Raw genomic sequence first — 13,975 nt, 5'->3', positions numbered from 1 at the left:
TCAACATTAATAGTTTTAATGCTTGAACAAAGAAAAACGAGAGGAACGTAAAGCATTAAATAACAAGATTAAAAAGATGAACGTATAGAGAGGCATCAAACTGGAACTAAGAAAGCCTTGTGGAAATTCATGTGATCGTTAAACCACCCAATTAACATAATCTCTTAAAGTCACAATAGCACAATAGCGTTACTCCCCTCCCCCCAAAAAATATTTTTAGTAACAATAATGAAATCATGGGAGTAATGTGTTCCAATAATACACGAAAGAGAAACCCGTTTACCTAAACGAAAATTGAGGACAAAAGAAGGTTGATTAGTTTAAATTTCGAAGGAATGCACGAATTACAGAAGAATCATACCAAGCACCCAGATTAACTGAATAGTAGCATGGCTTTCTTCATAGGCCAAAGCACCATCGATGAAGTTTTTCTTTCTTGAAGTAAAGTAGAATGTTTGAGACATACGAATTACATGAAGCTTCTTTGATATTGTCACATGGAGTTACATACTCACAAGATGTACCTCGGATGAGGTACAATTAATCTCCCGAAGAAAACAATAAGTGATAAATTGAAGATTAAAATAAATGTAAATTTTTGAGGATGAAAACCATCCTCAAACTCGAAAAGTTATCCGGTATCCATACTTAGGCCCGAAGCCTTAGCAGAGCGTCTAGACACGCGTCTTACCCACATGGTGGTAAAGAAGCAAATCATGGCTGTTCACGGCTTGCATGAAGAGGAGGCGGTGCAAGAATGGAACTGTGCTCTGATTGACCAGAGTGAGATAGCGCCATGAAGGTTACGCCGAACTCAGCAGAGAGCACCACGATGCAGGGAAACAGCGCTAAATCGCTGAGTAGCTGAACACGACAAGGAGTCACGTAGAAAAATAATAGGGGAGAACAGGCAGTAAATTAATATAAGAGTCACAGATTTCAACGGCGTTTATCCAAGTCAAAAAATGTAAATAGAGAGGGCTTCTAAATGTTACGTCAGTAACACAGGAGTTCTTTCATGTTTCTGTAAATTTACCGACACGAGGCTGTCGTATTTGAACATCTTCAAATACCTCCGTCCTAAGCTGAGATTTATTCCGCAAACATGGGCTCTACTATCTGAGCTACACAGCGTAGCTTTTGAGGACGGTCCAAATATCTTGGTACTCCATGTCATTGTCGTTGGCATGTTTGAGATCCCTAGTTTTGTACTCGGTGTCATCCGACAAATTAAATTAACTCAAGCATATAAATAGTACAATAGTTTTCAGTCTCATATCTAGGCACAAGCCGAATCCAAATGTTGAAAGCGTTAGGCAGGCTACCTAGATGACACAAATTCAGGTCCGTAACTTAGTAGCTGATTATTATTTCGTTAATATAATTTCGTTTGCAGACAGATTTCACTTTCTCTGTCTTAGGCCTAGGGATACTCAATTCACTATAGATCAGATAGTGGTCTGTATCATCGAAAAATCGCCGGAAAGCTCGTACATACCTAACAGACTTCCTGAATTCGAAGTGGGTTGAGATATAGTCTATTATGGATCAGGTACCCCTAGCCTCCCATGTAAAGCGGTGAATAGCCTTATGCTTGAAGAATGTATTCGTAACTGCAGAAGTCCACAGAAGCACAGAAGTCCAGCAAACGCTTCCCATTTCCATTAGCTTCCATATCTTTCCACATTTACCAATCACACTTTCGAATCCTTCAGTGCTATTTTGAACTCTCGCATTGAAATCGCACATTAGCACTATCCTATCCTTGCTGTTGACCCTGACTACGATGTCACTCAATGCCTCATAAAACTCGTCAACGTCATCCTCATCTGCACCGTCACATGATGAATACGCTGAGATAATTCTCGTCCTAATTCCTCCAACTGCGAAATCTACCCACATAATTTGCTCATTTACGTGCCTAACAGAAACTTTGTTGCGTACGATGGTATTCCTGATAAACAGCGTACCCCGTAGTCCGCCTTTCCCTTTCTAACACCCATCAAGTATACTTAACAATATCTTCCTAGTTATCTCCCCTTACCCGAATATCGCTTATTTATAGCACATCCAGACGCATCATCTTTGCTGACTCAGCAATTTCTACTTTCTTTCTTCCATAAGCCCCATTAATAATGATGGATCCCCATCGAATTCCATTTCATTCGCCAAGTTGTTTCCAAGGAGCCCTTCGCCTGTCAAATGGGAGTGGACTCCGTTACTTCCATAGATCGGAGGCTTGCTTAAAATTTAGAGAATGTGGGAACTTATTATGTGGTATTATGAACATGCCTGCTCCAACAGCGAGATTCACTGTTATGAACATGTCACGTTTGAATGCAGTGAAAGAGGTTAGTGATGAGAGCATGGAAGTATATGTTCAGGATGCTGTTCTAGAGAATAATGAAGCCGAATATAAATACCTGCTTCCTGTGGCAGCTCCTGAATGAATAGGGGACATACATCGTTTCATGGAGTGTCATCTGTCTTTAGTTTTGACATTGGAAGAGTGTTAGATTTACAAGCTATGTCAAAACATTGCTCTGTATGTGCCTTGCACTAGAAGGACATGGACAGTGAAAAGGAAAAGGATTGGCAAGATGTTCATAAAAGTGTGTGCAGGTGGAATTATTCAGGTTCAAAAGTGGGATGGAAGCTGCTGTTACGAAGCTAATCTTCCATCGCTCCCTACAGTAATATGATGTAAGATATGCAAAGTACTTGGGGGAGGGTGACTCAAATGCTTTCAATACCGTATCTGAAAGCCAACCTTATGGGAGTGACTATAGGTTAGAAAAGGTTGAAATACATTGGTCATGTCCAGGAAAGGATGGGTGGACGTTTGAGGAGACGTGATGCAGAAAATAAAGGGAAGTTGTAGGAAGATGGAAAGTCACTTGGAGGAAAAAGGAGGCTGACCAAGAAGAGAATTGATAGCCTGTAATTTTATTATGGCAGTGCCATTAGAAATAATTCAAATGACTTGTAGAAGACGAGAAGAGCTGTCTGGGCTACATGGTTTCATTACCTGTCTACTGACACTACACCTCTGCATTTCCTGTGTTCTGATAAGTGGTGCAAGTTTTTGAAAGCCATGGAATCTGGTGAGACTTACAGACATTAAAACAGCCTTCCTGAAGCTGTTTTACTGGCTATGAAACTAACTTTTAGGTTTCTAGCTGCACCATATTCGTTGAAAAGATGTTTACACTGCAAAACTCAAAATCCAAATTAAAGCTTCAACACACTCATTTGGAAGAGGGTCCTAAGACAGTGTGTGTTTACAACTTGGTGGTGAAGATTGCTACTTTGTATGTTGCAGCAGTATTTAATGATGGAAATTTGGACAGACTTCTCATTCTTAGGAGGCTGGGACTTACACCTGGAGTCTTCACAGAACAGATACTGAGGTCTGTTGATGAACAACGAGTTGCAAAGGCTCAGGCATCAATGCAGACCATTCAACAGGCAGCTAGGCAGAGAAGAAGGGCAGAAAAAAGAGCAGCAAAAGATGCTAATGAAGAAGAGGAGTATGGTTATGGGCAGTTTTAAGAGATGTGTAGTCTTGAAACTTTATTATGAAAAGTTTTGATTTTCTGAATTCCACGCTTTTCATACTTTAGTTACAATTATCTCAATAACTCTTTGATGTTATTTCATAAAATTATGAACACAAGTCACCCAAGTATATACGAAGCTTGAAGTGGAGTAGAATTTTAAAATGTTGAATAAGAAAAATTTGTACATTATAATATTTCTTTTAAAAATAAGAAAAAATTGCTTTCAAGTGCAAAAATGGCAGAAAATCTACAAAAATATTTAGGAATGAGTTACTGCACTTTCAAGTCTCTATAGTTGTGTAGATCATTAATATATTTGAAATTTGATGTCATAAATCACGAAAACTGTGTACTGAAGGCAGTAGCGTATGAAAAATTAATACTTCAATAACTTAAGAAAAATTACTGCAATGTTACTTAAACATACACAGCAACTCAATAGGTCATTTTAAATGAGTATACCGAGTTTCATTAAGATTTTATGAAGATCGTGGAAGATATGTGTAATCAAACGTGTGACTGTAAATCTGCCTACGTCTGCCCTCAACTCCGAAACAATAAAATTAATATTTAGGCTTAATATTTAAATGTAAGTCTCATATAACGTTGTTATAGTTCTTGAAAGTCTTTTAGTTTTTTACCATATTTGGTTACATTCCATAATAACTAATCTCCGATGTTTCAGCGTCACTTTCTTCAACTGATTGTAAAGTCTTCATTGCCCTGTAGAACACTTGGATGTCTTCTTGAATAAGTGGCAGAAGGCTCAATAAATCCCTATTTTTCAGTGTTTTACGGGAATGGATGATTCATAAAAAGGGGCAAAAATTCCACAAGGGAGATTCGACCTCTTGACCTTCGACTGACGTTCATTGTTTTCAACGGTTCGCTATCATCCAAAGAGTATTTAAATTTCATGAGACCAAATTGTTTTTCATATCTAGTCCATTATGTTTTTAACCACTGTATTTTGTTGCCATCAGTACAATAGTTCTTCCGCTCAGATGTGTTGAATGATCTGAAATTACCTTGGTTCATTTCTGTAGTTTGAAATGGTTTGTGCCCCTTTCCGTTCTGAAAAATTGGTGCCATATTGGAACGGAAGTTAATTTATTGGTTTCTTAAATGCGTGCATGATCATTGTTACACTCTAGATGAGTGTGACCTGGCAGCAGGAACGTTTGGTCAATGATTTGCATGGAAGAAATCTTGGAAGCAGCTAATGAAAACACGACTGATTAAGTGGTTTTGAGTTTCTTTCCATCACGAGAGTCCGAATAAGTAATTAAATGGTGAACATTGTTGGAAAGGCTTACACATGTCTAGTAAATACAACTTGCTACGTGTTCAGACCCTCTTCCTCCCAAACCTTCATGCCGCATATAATATTCATTGTGTCTGTTTTATGAAAAATGCCTCACTGTCAGGTTGTATGTAGACAGCAGCCTCTTATAATAAGCAATATTTTCTGAGAGGGAAGACGTGTCAAGAACTTGTTGGAAGTGGAACGTAATTACCCTTTCCGAGTTTTCTTCTACTCTTGCTTTCTTGTCCTCATTCTTTTTCTGATATGCGAGATCTGCTAGTCTTTTGTTTTCTTCAAAATCTTTCACAATGACATTCTTTTAACTTCCAACACTATGCTTTATTTTCAAAAGAAAACATGCAGGAAATGCCAGCCTACGCCGACCTTCAAGCTTGTAGGAGTTCACGTGAATCTAATAATATATATAACAAATGTTTTGTGGTTCGTAGGGGCAGAAAACATTAAAGTAAGATATCTAAAATGATTAGATGAGAACCAGAATAGGGTTTAACAAGTCCCGTGCCATACAACGCAAGAAACTATATACGACAAAGGAACTGTATACTTTTGACACAAGGAAGTATTGGATTTTTTGGCACGTCATGACTCATATCTCGTTGCCACGATATCATAATTGTGACTGGCAACGGATTTAATTATTTTTAAACATTTAAGAAGTTGGATTGGGCTAAGTATACCAAATGACACAGATATGTGGGAATGCGATTTGATGGAGAAGTTGGGTTACCTACAAGGGTACTAGAAGAAGCTATGTAGAATAAGATAAACAGAATGGGACGTGGGACACAATGTTTAGAAGCAGGGTAGGTCATAGTTCCAATTCATGGACATACGAAAAAGAATTTTTTTTTGCTAGGGGCTTTACGTCGCACCGACACAGATAGGTCTTATGGCGACGATGGGATAGGAAAGGCCTAGGAGTTGGAAGGAAGCGGCCGTGGCCTTAATTAAGGTACAGTCCCAGCATTTGCCTGGTGTGAAAATGGGAAACCACGGAAAACCATCTTCAGGGCTGCAGATAGTGGGATTCGAACCTACTATCTCCCTGATGCAAGCTCACAGCCGCGCGCCTCTACGCGCACGGCCATCTCGCCCGGTATACGAAAAAATGAACTGTCTTAACAGCAAGTGCATGTGCATTATATTTACAGCGTTATTCAATAAACGTTTCATAAGGAACTTAACTCATATCTCTAAACAATTTGAGCAAAATATGTCATAACACATCGACATTTGCAGGTGACCTATCGAAGAGGGACCAAGTCATACCTAAGAAATTTTTGAAATCTGTAATAAGGGCAATTTTGAAGCAAAACTGAACTGAAAATACACTTACTGCAAGGATTAGTGTGAATTGGAAATATTGTTCTTTTACGCAATTAACAACAGCGTAATTGATCAGTTGAATGTGATAATGTTACCTTTATAAAATATCCGATTTTAAAATGCAATAAAATTACACTTTCTCTACATCCTCTTCTCCTTTACGCTTGACACTAAACAAACATTTTCCAAATTGGTGTAGGTCTTAAAATATTGAGAACTGTACCCTCGTTTTCATGGCATTCCACGCAAACGGCTATGTGAGAAACGACGTGGAAAGGAATGTGATTGTAGCGGGAGATCTGAATTTGCCAGATGTCAGTTGGGAAGGAAATGCGAAAGACAGGAAGCATGACCAAAAAATGGCAAATGAGATAATATGGGAAGGACAGCTGATTCAGAAAGTGATAGAACCAACCAGAGGGAAAAATATCCTGGATGTCGTGCTGATGAAACCAGATGAGCTCTATAGGGAAACTGAAGTAATAGATGGTATTAGTGTTCATGAAGCTGTTTTTGTGGTAGTTAAAAATAAATGTGATAGAAAGGAAGGTCTTAAAAGTAGGACTGTTAGGCAGTACCATATGGCTGATAAAGCAGGCATGAGGCAGTTTCTAAAAAGTAACTATGATCGGTGGAAAACGGTAAACACAAATGTAAACAGACTCTGGGATGGGTTTAAAGAAATTGTTGAGGAATGTGAAAACAGGTTTGTACCCTTAAGGGTGGTAAGGAATGGTAAAGACCCACCTTATTATAATAGAGAAATAAAGAGACTAAGAAGGAGGTGCAGACTGGAAAGAAATAGAGTTAGAAATGGCTGTGGAAGTAAGGAGAAATTGAAGGAACTTACTAAAAAATTGAATGTAGAAAAGAAGGCAGCTAAGGATAACATGATGGCAAGCATAATTGGCAGTCATACGAATTTTAGTGAAAAATGGAAGGGTATGTACAGGTATTTTAAGGCAAAACAGGTTCCAAGAAGGACATTCCAGGAATAATTAATGAACAAGGGGAGTGTGTATGTGAGGATCTTCAAAAGGCAGAAGTATTCAGTCAGCAGTATGTAAAGATTGTTGGTTACAAGGATAATGTCGAGATAGAGGAGGAGACTAAGGCCAAAGAAGTAATAAAATTTACATATGATAACAATGACATTTACAATAAGATACAAAAGTTGAAAACTAGAAAAGCGGCTGGAATTGATCAGATTTCTGGGGATATACTAAAGACAATGGGTTGGGATATAGTACCATATCTGAAGTACTTATTTGATTATTGTTTGGTCGGAGGAGCTATACCAGATGAATGGAGAGTTGCTATAGTAGCCCCTGTGTATAAAGGAAAGGGTGATAGACATAAAGCTGAAAATTACAGGCCAGTAAGTTTGACATGCATTGTATGTAAGCTTTGGGAAGGCATTCTTTCTGATTATATTAGACGTTTGTGAAATTAATAACTGGTTCGATAGAAGGCAATTCGGTTTTAGGAAAGGTTATTCCACTGAAGCTCAACTTGTAGGATTCCAGCAAGATATAGCAGATATCTTGGATTCTGGAGGTCAAATGGACTGTATCGCGATTGACCTGTCTAAAGCATTTGGTAGGTTGGATCATGGGAGACTACTGGCAAAAATGAGTGCAATTGGACTAGACAAAAGAGTGACTGAATGGGTTGCTATATTTCTAGAAAATAGATCTCAGAGAAAGAGTAGGTGAAGCTTTATCTGACCCTGTAATAATTAAGAGGGGAATTCCTCAAGGCAGTATTATCGGACCTTTATGTGTTCTTATGTATATAAATGATATGAGTAAAGGAGTGGAATCGGAGGTAAGGCTTTTTGCGGATGATGTTATTCTCTATAGAGTGATAAATAAGTTAAAGATTGTGAGCAACTGCAACGTGACCTCGAAAATGTTATGAGATGGACAGCAGCCAATGGTATGTTGATAAACGGGGTTAAAAGTCAGGTTGTGAGTTTCACAAATAGGAAAAGTCCTCTCAGTTTTAATTACTGCGTTGATGGGGTAAAAGTTCCTTTTGGGGATCATTGTAAGTATCTAGGTGTTAATATAAGGAAAGATCCTCATTGGGGTAATCACATAAATGGGATTGTAAATAAAGGATACAGATCTCTGCACATGGTTATGAGGGTGTTTAGGGGTTGTAGTAAGGATGTAAAGGAGAGTGCATATAAGTCTCTGGTAAGACCCCAACTAGAGTATGGTTCCGGTGTATGGGACCCTCACCAGGATTACTTGATTCAAGAACTGGAAAAAATCTAAAGAAAAGCAGCTCGATTTGTTCTGGGTGATTTCCGACAAAAGAGTAGCGTTACAAAAATGTTGCAATGTTTGGGTTGGGAAGAATTGAGAGAAGGAAGAAGAGCTGCTCGACTAAGTGGTATGTTCCGAGCTGTCAGCGGAGAGATGGCGTGAATGACATTAGTAGACGAATAAGTTTGAATGGTGTCTATAAAAGCAGGAAAGATCACAATATGAAGATAAAGTTGGAATTCAAGAGGGCAAACTGGGGCAAATATTCACTTATAGGAAGGAGAGTTAGGGATTGGAATAACTTACCAAGGAAGATGTTCAATAAATTTCCAATTTCTTTGAAATCATTTCGGAAAAGGCTAGGAAAGCAACAGATAGGGAATCAGCCACCTGGGCGACTGCCCTAAATGCAGATCAGTATTGATTGATTGATTGATTGATTGATTGACGTGAATGGCTTACGAGTCAGAAATTCTCGATAACTATCTTGTAAATATATGAATGTGTTCAGTTTTAACGGTTGTGAGATTACTCCGCTAACAACTTGAAAATATTATACACAGTTGGTGTGACTATACGCTAACAAATTGAAAATGAAAAATAGCGAACTACTGTCTCTTGTACTACACTCTCTCCTCAGATAATCAATATTTGCAGGACTGCAATAACACACTTGAATATCAATAATGCGCACTGTAAGCATAGCTGTGTGACGGTGCTGTTGTTCATAGTTTAACAAACTCTCCCTAGCTTGTCTCTCCTCAATACACCGCAGGCAACATAAATCGATTGGTCAAATACAATGAAGAGGCCATGTCAAAACCTACATGAGCACATAGATCAGCGAAGCACAATATACACAGAGTAATTATTATTATGCATTCAGACTGAATGATGTGATAACAGAGAGGCTAGGCAGAAAGACTCAGGGTTTGGAGCGCTAGCTTTCTCAATTAAATCCGGCTCAGTTCGGTGGCATTTAAAGGTGCTCAAATAAGTCAATCTCATGTCTATGGGTGTAGGTTCACCAACACGTAAAATAAATTCTTCGGGATGAAATTCCGACACCTTGGCGTCTCCAAAAACCGTAGAAGTAATTACGGTGGAAACCAGTGATATCATTATGTGATACCTAGATAATGAAATTTGGACATCGAAACATTGCCAAGTGACACTGACTGTGGAATTAACTCAGATATTTATTTTACTACTGATGTATATCCTGGCTATCGAAATGGGGTTAAGTTTTCTTTTTTTGCAAGTTGTTTTACGTCTCACCGACACAGATAGGTCTTACGGCGGCAATGTTACAGGAAAGGGCTAGGAGTGGGAAGGAAGCGGCCGTGGCCTTAATTTGCCTGTTGTAAAAATGGGAAACCACGGAAAACCATTTCCGGGCTGCCGACAGTGGGGTTCGAGCCTACTATCTCCCGAATACTGGATAGTGGCCGCACTTAAGCGACTGCAGCTATTGAGCTCGGTAGGGTTAAATTTTCTTTACGAGATAAGTAACACTGTTGTTTTATAATAACTAACATTTGGTATTTGATCAATGATCCCTCTTACTAATTCCTTGTAGTAAATCTAGAATCCCGTAATCACTAGTACGTGTATGGCATCAAGGAACGGAAATAACATGTTCTTAAAAGTTTGTTATATACAGTCTTTTTATACACCTAATGTTAACGAAAATATTTGAGAATAATCTTCCTACAAATACACCATGTGATTACCATGACGTCATATGCGCCTTATAACACAATCCTGAGTGAACAGATGCTAAATAAATAGTTTAATTGAAATAAGTCTAGGAGTTTGCTAACTTTAGGAATATGCAGACAGGTAGATAAGTAGACAGACAGACTGAAACCTTAGGGAAAAGTTTTACCTCATGTTTCTTCGGTGTTCAGTTACATTAGGTGGAGTTAATTTTCAAGCCGAGCGAAATATTATGCATCTTCTGATCTGCTTATGTTACAGATCCTTCAAATAACGGTAGGTCTGTGAGGATGACCGTCACTAGCTGCAGAGCATGAAGCCCGTAGTAAATAGTATTTTTCCGTCATTTGAAAAGTAAGTGAAATTGTGTACAAAATATTGTTTAAAATGAAGTTTCGTTTCACCTATAGCCCACAGATTTTTTATATAATCAATAGTTTAAGAGAAAATTGAAAATAACTTTTCTGGTCTTCCTACAAACCCCCGTCTGTTCAGTGATTTTTAAACGAGATGTACTTTAATGAACCCTTGAAAGTAAGGTTATGGGTTCAATAGTAACCTGCTACTGGATGAGTAGACTCTAAATATGAAGTTTGGTAAATATATAGTCAATAGTGTAAGATAAAGTTGATTAAAACCTCTTATGGTCTTAGTATAAAACCCCAGTCTATTCTGTGATTTTAAATGATACGCATATCAAAATCTGCCACTGGAAGAGTAGACTCTAAATATGAAACTTGGTCGAGATATAACAATAGTGTAAGAGCAAATTTTAAACAAATCTTTTGGTATTCCTGTAAACCCCGAGTCTACTCAGTGATTTTTAAATAATATGCACATCGAAAAATGTTCCCAAATTAGTAGGCTCTAAATATGGAATTCGGTCATGATATAATCAATAGTGTAAGAGAAAATTAAAGAAAACTGTTCTGGTCTTCCGGTAAAACCCCAATCTGTTCAGTGATTTTAAATGGTATTCACATCGGATCCTGGTCCTGGATGTGTGGACACTAAATGTGAAATTTTGTCGAGATATAATCGATAGTGTATAAGAAAATTTGAAAAAATCCCCATGATGGTGGGACAAACAGACAGGCACGAAAGGTAAAAACCATTCATATTGAACCCATGACCTTTGTGCCCTAAGAACATTATGCATAAATTGGCAAATCATTTAGAAGTTGGATTCTTGATAGCATGGATATGACACGTGACGAGGGGGTGATTACCTTCGGTCCCACTCTCTGGGGTACGTGACGTCAGCCACACGTATCGACGGCGGAAGAATCTCAAGTAATTTTTGTGAACTATTTCAAAGCGCGTGTACATGGCGTGACCCAAGCCAAGTCAAGAAAATATAGTGCCTATCAAAGGAGGTCAGTCATCTCACAAATCGAACCCGTATAAATGTTAAATGTCCATGAACACTACCGCCAGAAATGTAGCAAGCATGTAGTCACGTTCTAAACTCTTGAAATTACAGTTTAGTTAAGTCACAAAATTTATAGAAATTTTCTTGGTGGCAAAGGGAGATATCCGAAGAGAGGGGGTAACTGCTATAAATATGAAGGGACGCCATGACGAACTCTCCTTCTCCGGCATTTGTGATACAAAGCGGACGAAAAATTGTTGAGCTGCTCTGCGAAATCAAACAACAACAGTAGACTGAGTTCAACTGCAGATTTTAGCCATTGTGGCTAGGTCTTGACTCCATGAGGAGATAGTTTTCTTGAGTGAAATAATTGTACCACATAGGACGGTCAAAGTACTGAATAAATTCTAATGTGATTAATTCGCGTGCGGAAATAATTATAGTCCATCGTGTGCGCTCAGCAAACAAGTGAAGGATATTTTCTTTTTTATGCTTTATTCCAGGAAACCTGAAGAAATATAAAAATGATATGGAAAGCCATGAATGTAAAAATGGCTAAATAAAATGCCAGGGTCGCAGGTGAGCCCTATGACGAACAATGGTGTGACTACATAAGGTAATGTGACTTTCCATCTTACTACCTATTATATCTTGTTTCATGATCTCTAAAAGTGTATTTGAATGGGGATATACGACGCTGTGGTCACCCCTACTAAGTTTTGTAAATGTGAGAATACGACTAAAAGAGTCATTTGTTTTATTTTCCACTTGGATAAAATTTTTGAAGTCTTGCGAGTGCCGTATAATGTTGTAAAAAGTTATTGAATAGGGTTTCGAAGTGATATCACGTCCAATGAAGATCGTCATCCGTGTGAGTGTACTGCGTATATTTTGTGATGTCGAATTAAGATGTTCATTCGACGTAAATTTTTCCTGTCTGCAATTTGACGTAAATAATGTAGGAATCCATGGTTACTCATTTTCAATCGAGTGTAAGCGCGCTGTCGGGTGAGAATCTAGGGTGATGAATTTGGTCACGGAGAGAAACGTTTTTCTAGGCCCATTTTAAACTGTGTCTGACAGACAATAAAAAGATCTAGTAGAATGTTTCAGTCATTTTTTTTATAAAAATCAAGTTATTAAATACGATATCATTTATGCGAAGTTATTCATGATTAATGCATTGTGCGATATTAGACGTCGAGATTTCTAGTAAGGATTTTTATTCCAGTTCTTTGTCGATGATAATTGTGGAGCTGGGAAACAGAGGTTAGTTTTGTTGATATGAGATTTGTGAATCAGGTTGGACCTGTCATTGAAGCCGGGACACGGAAGCCCGAGGAATGTTTTATATGATTTGAGATGAGATATGCGAATCAGGTTAGAGTCCTGTCATTGAAGCCGGGACACGATAGCACGAGGTATATTTTATAATGTTGGGAATGGAAAGAAATACATAGAAATCCATAGCGGTATTAATTTGCGACGCGTATAATTAGTGTGGGCATCTTGAAGCATAATCTGTGCATTTTTGGTAGTTAGAATATCGTATTTGTTTAATTATGTCGGCAGAGTTTAAAGGTGAGCATTTTCAGAAGCCAGTCAACTGGAACAAACCAGGTGTTTCATGTTACTGCCAAGCGAACTTGGGGACGAGCGGCCTCAGCTGTGATAACGGGACAGGCGTGGAATTGAGATTGTACTGTATTCTCGGCCGGGGAGAACGTTAAAATGCTGGATTTAGTTGAAATTCATAGCCGGTAATAATCTGAGTATTGTGAAATACTGTAAAATTTGTTTAATTGGGGACGTAATGAACATTTGAAATCACGAACTTTGAGTATAAGGAACAGAGTAACCAAATTCAGGGTTGTCCAAAATATAGAGCGATGGTTGTGATGATTGGTTTATCTGTGAGGGGTGTGCAAAATTCATAAATGGTATGACGAGATATGACATCGCAATTATATGGCGAGTTGTTTGGTTTGTACGTAGATTATTAGGATATCCAAGTGTTAATAACGGTTAGGACTAGATTAGATTTTAAAGTGTGAGATCATGAGACAAGATATATAACTGGACATGAATTATGTAACAATTCTTTTCCAGCCAGATAAATATCACAAGATTGAATTCACAACACAGCTGCGTAGGAATTTGTGAAGAAACCAGAGTCCGCGGAGATAAAATTTACTGTTCTTTAACATTTCGTTAAATCACTTAAATTTATTTAATTATTAAATTCGGTGAAACCGCATTTTGAAATAACTTTAATCAAGCGAATAACTTGGAGATGCATTCTGGAAATTTTAGTTTGTTTTCTGGGGAATATTTAAATGTAAAGTAACGATTAAGGGGACATATCCGAAGGAAATGGATTTTACTGCCACAAAGTTTG

The 13,975-nt window shown here is 38.0% G+C and overlaps 1 pseudogene; it reads left to right on the top strand.

Moving 5' to 3' along the window:
* The first annotated feature begins 2,288 nt into the window (after window positions 1–2,288).
* LOC136857477 (uncharacterized) lies at window positions 2,289–3,552 on the top strand (annotated as a pseudogene).
* Window positions 3,553–13,975: the final 10,423 nt, after the last annotated feature.

The sequence above is a fragment of the Anabrus simplex genome, chromosome 1 (assembly GCF_040414725.1).
Source record: "Anabrus simplex isolate iqAnaSimp1 chromosome 1, ASM4041472v1, whole genome shotgun sequence".
In the NCBI taxonomy this organism is placed as follows: domain Eukaryota; kingdom Metazoa; phylum Arthropoda; class Insecta; order Orthoptera; family Tettigoniidae; genus Anabrus; species Anabrus simplex.
This window is presented reverse-complemented; position numbering and strand designations above follow the sequence as displayed.